The sequence below is a fragment of the Solanum dulcamara genome, chromosome 8 (genome assembly GCF_947179165.1).
Source record: "Solanum dulcamara chromosome 8, daSolDulc1.2, whole genome shotgun sequence".
Lineage (NCBI taxonomy): Eukaryota > Viridiplantae > Streptophyta > Magnoliopsida > Solanales > Solanaceae > Solanum > Solanum dulcamara.
Window position 1 is genome coordinate 26933003 of NC_077244.1, and position 12051 is coordinate 26945053.

Consider the following 12051-nt stretch of genomic DNA (forward strand, 5'->3'; position numbering starts at 1 on the left):
CAAATCTCACAGAATACATACATAGCATAGAAATCATAATGACATATATCATAGTCATAATCATAGGTTTGAAATCATAGAGTATGTTACACCCCACACTCTCGAACTCAGAATGTCTCTTAAGTTCTTTAGACATTATCATGTGAGCTGGATAAGCTACGACACTATCAAACGACTCCAAATAAAGGAGAATGTGATACTCTATAGTAGAGAAGGTTGGAAATAGAGTCATAAGAATCCAGAAGGAATTGGAGGCCAAGTAATGAGTCGTAGGACTCGATTTACCTACGTAAGATACTAATTTAGAAGTCTTATACACTTGAGTTGCTTAAGGACATACCAAGCTTACGTAGCATGGATTACATAGGCTTCTAAAATAAGACGAGATTATGAATCCATGAGGAAGGGGAAAAGACGATACGTGGCAGCCAATGGAGGAGAGGCACATGGCAGCACCTCAAGCAAGCAGGTGATGCACCTACTTAGGGTAAAGTAGGTGATGCAGCTGCTTGGGGGGGTGGACCCCACTGCCACATGGCAGCCCCCTAGTTGGCAGCCTAATACGGTGGCCAATCATGGCTTGACACGTGTCACCCTAAGGGGATGACATGTGTCACCTCCAAGAAATCCCTTATATACATGTTAAATGACTCATAATTGCATTCCGTATCCAAAAATATCTGCAGCAAGCAATGAAAAGAAAGAAAACCCTAGCTTAGAGAGAAAGTAGCGATGGCTTGGAAAACAAATAGGTAAATCCCGATTTCGCTCCATAAATTAATTATAAAGTGTATACCATGATGATATGGAGGTATTATAAGTATAAAATCTTGGCTTGGTGCAGCCAAAATGGATAGCAATCAGTCCACACAGTTTCAGTGCGCTAAGAAGGGTTCCGAGGTGCGATTTTGGCTAATTTGGCCAATTTCGGGTAAGGTAAGGTTTCTACTTTAAATTTGGAATTTATGGGGTTGTTATGGAGTGTATTATGTACCTTTTATACTGCTGGAAGTATGGAAAAATCGTGGGGATGCTCAGCAAAAGAAACAATCTAAATTGAAGTCGCCATAGTTAAATTGTAGTCGAAGTGAGGCGTGGTGTGTTTGGAGATTTCTGCTGGTTGGGTGGTGTGTTGTGGTCTAAATGTGTTCTAAAATAGGTGTGGAAGTTTCTGGTTGCAGCCACACGATTCCATGCTTCGTACGATTAAAGGTTTCATAAAATAGAAACTAGAAACCCTATTTTGGATATCGTAATTTTGAGCGAGTCGTTCAGAGGTTGTAATGTATAATGTTGCAAAGTTTTCTATATAAACGAGCTGATGATTATGTTTTTGGTTGGCTGTAGATATTAGGGACGTGATTGGGAATTCAGATAGGGCATATTTTAGGGGAGGTACTATCCGATTTTCGTTAACGCCTTAACTAGTTAAGGAACTACTCGAGAAGGCGAGCGAGGGAATGGGGTTTATGAATACTCTTAAGTAATGTAAGATTCTGAAAGGTTTAAAGAGGTTGATGTTCTTATTGATTACATGTTACCTAGGTTCACGGGACGACAAGGCGACCGGGACAAAGACTAACCCATAACAGGTATGTAGAGCTATTCTTCTTTTCTTTTGGCATGTCTTAGGTATAAGTTGTGAATGGTTTGTATATGAAATGAGGGGATAATTCTACTCGTGAAACTCCAAGTGTAATTTATAAACTGTATTCACTTTGTAATGTTAAGACTTCGGTAATAGTTGAGTTATTGCCTTTCCAAACTACTAGATCATGAACGGTAGTATATGTAAAGCCTGTTTGTTCTTCCTTTTGGAATATATTAGGTATAAATGTAATATCATATGGTATGAGGTGGAGGTAGTTCCAGTTATAAGCTCCAAGTATAACTTGTGACTTTTATTTACTACCTGGTATTAGAATTTTTAAAATAGTTGAACTACCCTCGAGTCTCCTATCTGCTGAATAATACTTGAATATGTCAGCTCCTATTCCTAAAGTCTCTGCGATGACAAATGTCTCTACTTCCATAAGCTATTTAACCTTGCCTCGATACATGTCTACGATTCCTGAAACTCCAGTTTATATGCTCCGTAATGATGTATAGAAGATACTTAAGACGATTACTACTCTGATCTTTAGGTGACGATTCACTTAACTATTTCATTGAGTCTCAAATAATGACTTAGTTGCATATATTTTCTCACTACTATACTCGAGCACCTTGTAACCCATCTTCCTCTGAGTCCTATAAGAGGAATAGGAACGTGGTCGTGCCTAGTTTTACTATTCATTCACCGAGTCTCGGGCCGACTATATATATGTAGAAGTATACGAGGATGAGATGCCGTATATGATGAAGTGAAGCATATGATGAAGCCGTATGTGATGATGCTCATCACCACATCCCAAGCCGAATATATATATGATAATATAATAGAAAATGTTGATTGAGCTATATGTTCTTTGGCATTGTATTAAATTATGGATCGGGTCGAATGTTCCTCAGCGTATTTTACTGTATGATGATGGTACGCTATAGACGTACACTACTTTTTCACCGAGTCCCTCACTAAAGGGCCAGATACTTTATGTAGGCATGCATATGAAAATATAGGGATACATTTGTGTCCCCGAGCCCTAGAGTGGATCGGATATACTGTAATGACATACGAGATGATGTCGTATACGATGATATGATGCCGTATACGATGACATGATAAAATGATGTACATAATGATGTGACGACGCATGATTATGATGAAACAATTATGATACCGAGTTCACTAGAGGGTCGGGTACAGGGTATGATAAGGTATATGACTGCATGTCCTAAGCTGAAGGTACAGTAATCTATTAACTGTTATACATGTCTTCTGTATCCCCATTTCAGTTGTTGTTTCAGTTATGATATGTTATGGTTTATATACTCAGTACATATATCATACTGGCCCCCATTCTCCAGGGGGCTGCATTTTATGCCCGCAGGTACAGATGTTCATTTTGGAGATCGGTTAGCTTAGGAGTTCCTCTCAGTTATGTCGGAAGTGCTTCATTGTCCTGGAGCCTAATTTTTGATACTGGTCATTTAATATACAAATTTTATTTATTTAGGGGTACGGAGGGGGCCTTGTCCCGCCATATAATGCAGTTATTACTCTTAAAGGTCTGTAGACATGTGTATATGGGTTATTTGTATGTTTGTTTCAGTTGTGCTCATACGACGTATTGCAAATGTTTTCGTGGTATGGCAGCCTCGTCGGCTCGCGTGCCTTTTCCTGTTATGATATAGGTGAATGAGGCTATAGGTTCTTGGAAAAAAAAGTTTTTGACCCATTGGGGTTTGTATATAGTATCACATCACACACGGTTCAACTTAAGGATAGCTGATAGATACGCATAAGGGGGTCCAAGTCGGACCCCAGTTGCGGCCTACGGGGTTGGATGGTGACGGAGTAGCTCGGTTTCATAACATACTTGTAATGTGAGAATTGTCCTTTCATCAATACAATCATATTTTCATAATTCATATAGTTAGGTCCTATGTCACCATATATGCCCTAAGTCACCTTACTTCATAACTTCCATGAAATTCATACCTTGTACATAGAGTAGAACTCAATTGCATAACCAATTGACTTGAAAACATGTAATTGACTTCAAAACATGCATGATCGTATACTTTCTATCATCCCATACATAATTCATAAAGATAACATCATTAGAAAGTATAATTGAAAATACTCATATTTTACATCATGAACACTAGAGATCAAAATAGGAGATTTCATGGAAAAAGTCTTCAATTCAATGCAATAATCATCAATTTATATTAAAATAGACTCATAATCATAATTTAAATCATAATTTATGCAATTGGACTAGAGATCATAAAACTCATAAAACACTATACTTTAATTTGATAGAAAACTTGAGAAATTGATTGAGCTTCGTGGATGAAAGAATACGTGAATCAATACCCATATACCTTAAGTGAGAAAACCAAATAATATGGAGGAACTTGAAGTTTTGATGGAGAGCTTGAGTGAATTTACTTGAAGTCTTCAATGGAATCCTTGAGAGTCTGTTGTAGAGAGAGAAATATTTGAATAGGTGAATTATAGAAAAATGATTAGTATTAGAGGTTTAGGTTAATTTACAGAGCTGAATTAGGTCCTAAAAACTTCTAGGTTCATTAACTAACAATTAGAGAAAAGTTTAACGTTCCCTTATAAAAACTAAATTCGGCCAAAAAGCCATCATCAGGTCCGCTACGCGAACTTGGCGCGGACTTTACTAATTTGTGCAGTTTCTTCGAAAAATCTATCTTTCAACATAAGGGTCCTAAAAATTCTTCGAGACTATTTTCCCGCAGGTTTTGACCCCCTGATTGATATTCCAAACTCAGATTTGCCAAAAAGATTAAGGATAATGCATTACATGATCTGCCTATTCCTAAGGCATTCTTAAGGCACTTGTGTACATTTTAAGGAATGTTATAATATCTTCCACTTGGGAACATTCGTCCTTGAATGAGATTCAACAAATATAGGAAGGACATGGAAAGAAATCTATCAATTCAACATGAACAGGAAGACACTTTGAAAGATTCATAGAATATGTAAACTTCATACTTAACATAAGACATAGTCCTTGAGAAAAAGAATCATTTTTCATGAGTCATGCATGCACATGAATGACATATGGAATTAAAACGTAAGAGTTTAATTGATTTGATCATGACAAACTTAGTACCTTTAGGCTTGAGTTGATGGAAAGAGATACGGATAATGCATCATCATGTCCGATTTTGCTTCCCACACAGCACTCTCTACTTGTTGATTCCTATATAACACCTTGACGGACGCAATGCATTTATTTCTTAACCTCTTGACTTGCTAGTCTAAAATCTCAATTGGGACCTCCTCATAAGTCAAATTCTCTTCAATACCCACATTCTCCATTGGCATGATAGAACCTGGATCACTTACAAACTTCCTCAACATTGACATAATAAATACCGAATGAACCAAAGCCAACTCAAGTGATAAGTCTAACTCGTATGCTACTTTTCCAATGCGCTTCAATATTCTATAGGGTCCTATATATCTAGAACTCAACTTTCCTTTTTTACCTAACTGCATTACCCCTTTCATAGGTGAAATCTTCAAATACACCATATCATTCACATCAAATTCAAGCTCTCTCTTAGTGTCCAAATAGAACTTTTGACGACTTTGAGCCATTTTCAATCTTTCTCTTATGAACCTTACTTTCTCCATTGCATCAACTACCAATTCTGGACCAATCAGTGCCATCTCACCCACTTCAAATCACCCTACCAGAGACCTACATCTTCTCCCATACAAGGCTTCAAAAGAAACTATTTGGATTCTAGAGTGATAACTATTATTGTAGACAAACTCAATCAATGGCTAATGCTCATCCCAACTTCTTCTAAGATCAATCACACATGCCCTTAACATATGCTCCAATGTTTGGATTGTTCTTTTAGCTTGTCTATCGATTTGAGAATGGAAAGAGATACTTAGCTTGACTTTAGTATCAAGACCTTTCTGAAATGACTTCAAAAAATATGAATTAAATTGAGTACCTCTATCCGATATAATCGACAAATGAATACCATAAAGTTATACAAGTTCACGAATGTACAACTTAGCATAGTGTTCGGCATCATAAGAAGTCTAGACCATTAGAAAATTTGCCAATTTGGTCATTCGGTCCACAATGATCCAAATAGAATCATGTTGTATCCTAGTACGAGGCAAACCCATGAAAAGGTCCATATTCACATCTTCCCACTTCTAAGTAGGAATTTTAATTTCTTGAGTTAGACCTCTCAAACTTTGATGTTTAACTTTCACTTGTTGAAAATTAGGACACTTAGCCATGACCTCCCCTATGTCCTTCTTCATGTTATTCCACCAACACATTTCCATCAAGTCACGATATATCTTGGTGGATCCCAAATGAATTGAATACCGAGAACTTTGGGCCTTATTCAATACAAACTCTCTTAATCCATCAAAATTTGGAACACACAAATGACCTTGGTAACGTTGTACCCCATATCCTACTAGGGAGAAATCCTTTACAAAATTATCGGCAATCGACTTCTTCAATTCAATAAAAATTGAATCATTGTCATATTTGGCCTGAACGTCTGCTACAAGAGATAATTCTGAACCATTATCTATAAGAACGCCTCCATCATTAGAATCAACCAAATACCTAAACATGCCAACCTGTGGACCTATTTAATCAATTTCCTCTTACCTTTCTCAACATGTGCAAACCATACATAGACAACCGACTAAGAGAATCAGCTACAACATTTTCCTTACCTTGATGGTACAATACGCTCATGTCATAGTCTTTTAGGAGTTCAGTCTCCTCCTTTGCCTAAGGTTCGAGTCTCTTTGACTAAACACATATTTCAAGCTTTTGTGGTCGTTAAACACATCAACATGCACCACATAAAGATAATGGCGCCAAATTTCAAAGCAAACACAACCCCCACAAGTTCAAGATCATGGATTGGATAGTTTTTTTCATGCACATTAAGTTTCCTGGAGGTATAGGCTATAACTTTACCATGTTGCATCAAGACAAAACTCAGACCAACAAGCAAAGCATCACAATAAACAACAAACCCATATGAATCTTTGGGTAATGTCAAAATAGGAGCCGATGTGAGACGATCTTTCAATATTTGGAATTTTTTTTCACAATCGTCCGACCATTGGAATTTGTCCTTCTTTTATGTCAACTTAGTTAAAGGAGAAGCAAAGAAAACCCTTCAACAAACCTTCTGTAGTATCTGGCTAAGCCCAAAAATCTTTTAATGTCCGAAGGAGATAACGGTCTAGGCTAATTCTTAACCATCTCTGTCTTCTTTGGATCTACTTTAATCCCTTCACCGGACAACAAATGGCCAAGGAATGCAACTTTCCTTAGCCAGATCTCGCACTTACTAAATTTAGCAAATAATTGCTTCTCTCTCAATGTTTGCAACACAATCCTCAAGTTACCCTTATGATCTTCCTCATTTTGAGAATAAATGGAGATATCATCAATGAATAGTGGAGGATTTATTAAATCACATAGTTTGGGCTCCTAGAATATGGAACCCACATCAATAGCATTAGTTGGAGCTTACACCAAATCAAGGAGACAAAACATGAATGTTTATTCTCTTTCTAGAGATTTTGTCTCGGCACTGAGCGGCCGAAGATTGATTAAAAAGGAAGGCCCGCTACAAACATGTCCAAATATGGCTTGAAAATATGATTCATCAAATCCATGAATATCGCAGGAGCATTAATCAAACCAAATGACATTACTATAAATTCAAAATGCCCATAGCTTGTTCGAAAAGCCATTTTGGGAATATCACACTCCCTTACCCTCAATTGATGATAACCGAAACGGAGGGCAATCTTAGAAAAGTAACTTTCTCCTTATAATTGATCAAACAAATCATCTATCCTTAGAATTGGATACTTGTTCTTTATGGTGACCTTATTCAATTGCTGGTAGTCTATACAAAATTTAAGTGACCCATCTTTCTTCCTAACAAATAACATTGGAGCACCCCATGGTGAAATACTCGATCTTATAAAAACCTTATCCAACAAATACTTCAATTATTCATTCAACTCCTTAAGTTCCATCGGAGCCATACGGTAAGGAGGAATAAAAATTGGTTGGATATCGGGAAGGAGATCTATGCCAAAGTCAACTTTTCTTTCGAGAGGAATACTAGATAAATCATCGAGAAATAGATTGGAAAACCCATTAACTATAGGGACCGACTCAAGAGTAGGTATTTTGGAATTGACGTCCCTAACTCGCACCATATGATAAATTCACCCCTTGGAAATCATTTTCCAAGCCTTAATACATGAGATAAATTCACCCTTAACCACTGAATTGTTACCTTTCTATTCAAAAATAGGCTCATTAGAAAAGTCAAAATTAACCACACGAGTCCTACAACATGTAAATGCGTAAGCGGCATGTAACCAATCCATACCAAGAATGATGTCAAAATCAGTCATATCTTTCAACAAGATCACATGGAATAACTTTGTGCAAGATCTATACGGGATAATTTCTATAAGTTCTCTTAGCTAATACCGAATCACCAACGGGATTATAAACTGAGAAAGGTTCTATTAACACTTCGGGGCACACATCAAATTTTATAGAAATATAAGGGGTAACAAAAGATAAGTTGGCACCCGGATCAAGCAATGCATAAACATCACGGTTAAAGACTCGTAACATACCCATGACCACATCAGAAGTCTCACCAACAACTTGCCTACGTGAAGAGCATAGAAGTGGTTGTTACATTGGCCACCCTAAGGTTGAGCTTGGGTGCCTTGTTGTACTTGGCTTCCTAAAGGACGACCTTCTCCACCCTTGTTGGCAACAAGAGGGCATTCGGATTGCTTATGGCCCATCTGTCCACATCCATAGCAAGTACCCATTCCCATCAAGTACTTTCCTCCATGATTCTTTGCACACTTAGAAAAAAAAGGGGTACTACCATTCATGCCTCCTCCTCCTTAAGCTTTAGGTTATGGCACCCTACCTTTAGAAAACATCTTTCCCAAGCTTTGGACATGTTGAGAGCATCCACTACTACCACCGGTCCTAGCATTAGAGAACCCACCTTCATACTGGGTCCTCTTAGAATCCCTCATCCTTATCTCCTTGTGATTTTCCCCTTTAATTTGTTTGGGAAAAATCATGAGTCAAGATATGTCCATCTACTTAACAAGTATAAAGGTATGATATTCATTAGCAACCAAGTCATAAACCCTCGATAAGAATTTACTTATTCGGGCATGTGGATCAAAAACCAATGAATGAACATACTTGGATAGCTTAGTAAACTTTAGGGCATAGTCCCTCATCCCCATATTTCCTTGTCGAAGATTTATGAACTCCAACACTTTAGCCTCCCTTAACTAAAGAGGGAAAAAGTGATCCAGGAAAGCAAGTTTGAAGGCTTCCCTTTTAATAGGACATTCATCCACCCTTTCCATCTTCTATTGAGTTTACCAAACTGGAGCAACACCCTTAATTTGGTAAGCCGCCAACTCCGATTTTTCTTCCAAGGTCACCCTATAATACTCACTATTTTGTAGACCTCATCAATGAACTTTTGAAGATCCTCATCAAATTTTGCACCATGAAACTATGGAGGGTTCATTCATGTGAAGTCCCTCACTCTTGAGGCCGGAGTAGGAACATTAGGAGGAGCCGCAATTCCTTCGTTGGTCACCACTTGGGCTAGCATAGTAATGGTGGTTTGGAACTCCACATTAGTCACTTGGTCTGATAGAAGAACATTGTCTTAAGGAGCTGGGGGATCTTGGGCATATTGGCATTATTTTCCCTTGGAAATGGTGGTCTTCTTGGAGCCATTTTTCTAAAAAATCTCAAAGAAAGAACGTTAGGAAAAGAAGTCTTTTGGTAAAATCTATAGCATAACCTGGATCATGAAAGAAGTGAGAATTCCTACAACATCGCATAGCCTCCTATTCATAGATGTGGAGCGCTTTACAACCATAAATACAATTCTATTTGATGCTGCATGTTGGACTTTCTAGGACAGTTGAAAACCTTGTGCTCTGATACTAAGTTTGTCACGACCCGACCTAAGGCCTAGTTATAACACAATGATCGAAACCCTGAAGGACTCCAACTAAGCTTCTTATACATATCATAAGCATATATAAGGTAAAGTAAAAAAGGAAACATCATAAAAGAGTCTAAACCATGAATAGAAATTGAAGAATTTAATATTGCAACATAGACTCGAAACATTTGTCCAACTAGATGCCTCTACTCATGAGCATGAGAGGGGCTAAGACATGTCCCTAGTTAACCCTATATATGAAATATAACAAAAATCTTTGAAAATAATAACCAACTCGATGACTATTCCCCGATAAATGAGGACTCACCATACACACCATCGGATAGAAAAGCTTGACTATACATGTATATGAGTATGATCTTCAACCTCAACCCCTATATTATGAGATAATGTAGAAAAAAGTATGCATTAGTACATTGGAATGTACTAAGTATGAAGGCATGGCATACAACATAAATCATGAGATGCAATGGTCAAGTAAAACCCATAATAAGATGAGATAAATAAAGTCATGAGAAAATCTTATTGACCAAAGTATTTTTAAAAGCATAATTTAAATCATGATATACATAAGAGATCATACATATGTGGTATAGGAACCATAACCAATAATAAGACCATGCGAGCTATAATATGGAATCCCATTGTATCGCCATACAACAAAGAAAAAAGGGATTCTACTTGCCAAGATAGACTCTACCCCGCTAATCGGGTCATACATACGCTATATTAAGATCCACTAGCTAGACCATAAAGGCAACCTATAATGGCACATAGTTTATAGGATATGAGGCTGCTACTAAGTCTTTTGATAGGGCCCCACCTCAAGTCCACTCGGTGCTAAGTGAAATCCCACAGAATACATACATAGCATAGAAATCATAATGACATATATCATAGTCATGATCATAGGTTTGAAATCATAGAGTAGCTCATTTTCATAACATATTTGTAATGTGAGAATTTTCCTTTCATCATTACAATTATATTTGCATAATTTATATATTAGGTGCTAGGTCACCACATAGGGACCTAAGTCACCTTACTTCATAACTTCCATTAAATTCATACCTTGAACTTAGAGTAGAACTCAATTGTACCCCTGTAGGCCGTGACGAGTGCCCAAACCGGACACACACGTGTACCCCTGCTACCTATACATAACCTGTCTCCTGTTTATACCCAAAATGCATCAATATATATGAAAACATACAAGCCGACAAGGCTGTAGTACTTTATATAGGGTCGTTCCATAACACACATATCCGCAAGCCGACAAGGCTGCCACAATATAGGGAACGCCCAAAATCACAAGTCATATCAGTACAGCTATACATACATATATATATAACTCAGATCCCACTCATATACAGGCACAACCCACATACTTATCCACAGACCTCTAAGAGTAAGAAAATAGTAACATAAGGCGGGACAGGGCCCCCACCATACCCGTAACCAAACGAATATATACACCACGTTTAGTACCAAAATCAGGCTCCAGCACAATGGAGCACTTCTGGACTGCTGAGTGGGACTCCTACGCTGACGGATCCCCAAACTGTGTACCTGTACCTGCGGGCATGAACGCAGCCCCCCAGAGAAGGGGGTCAGTACGACATATGTACTAAGTATGTAAAACATAATATGGCACAACTGAACACATATCTGAAACAGCGAAGCAGGGGATAACATATCATATGAAAACTTATACCTGTACCCTGTGAAGTGTCAAAACATGCATGTTCAAATTATATCGTATAGCCGGCCCTATCAGGGGTCCGGTGGATACCTCTGTAATATCATCACAGCCCAATACCATCACCACCTTATTACCACATATCATCATATATATATATATACACGTATCCCGGCCCTCTAGTGAGGGACTCGAGGAATAATGCAGTGAGTTGCGCACGAGAACATATCCTGGCCCGGGACTCAGAAAAAGATGGGTCACAGTATACACGAGTAGATTAATGAGCAACTATATGCAATTTAAATCATTATCGAAGACTCAATCGTAGAAGAAAATTAAGCTATTGTCTGAGAATCAGGATTGTAATGTAATCACCTTAAATGCCTTTTAAATGCCATTAGGGGCTATACTAGTTAGTGTTTTAGGGTCCTTAGACACGTACTAAGATAATGCTAACTGCTTAAGGACTCCAGAATACATGTTTTTATATAGTCCTTACAACTAGGAGCCCGTATATTCATTAAATCCTTAGTATAGGTAAGGCTCAAGGAAAGTAGCTTAACTGTTATAAAAGTTCATTACCCAAAAGTGAATAAAAGACACTTAGGAATGGAATTACTTCAGAGATCACATCATTGTTTACTTACCTCTACGAC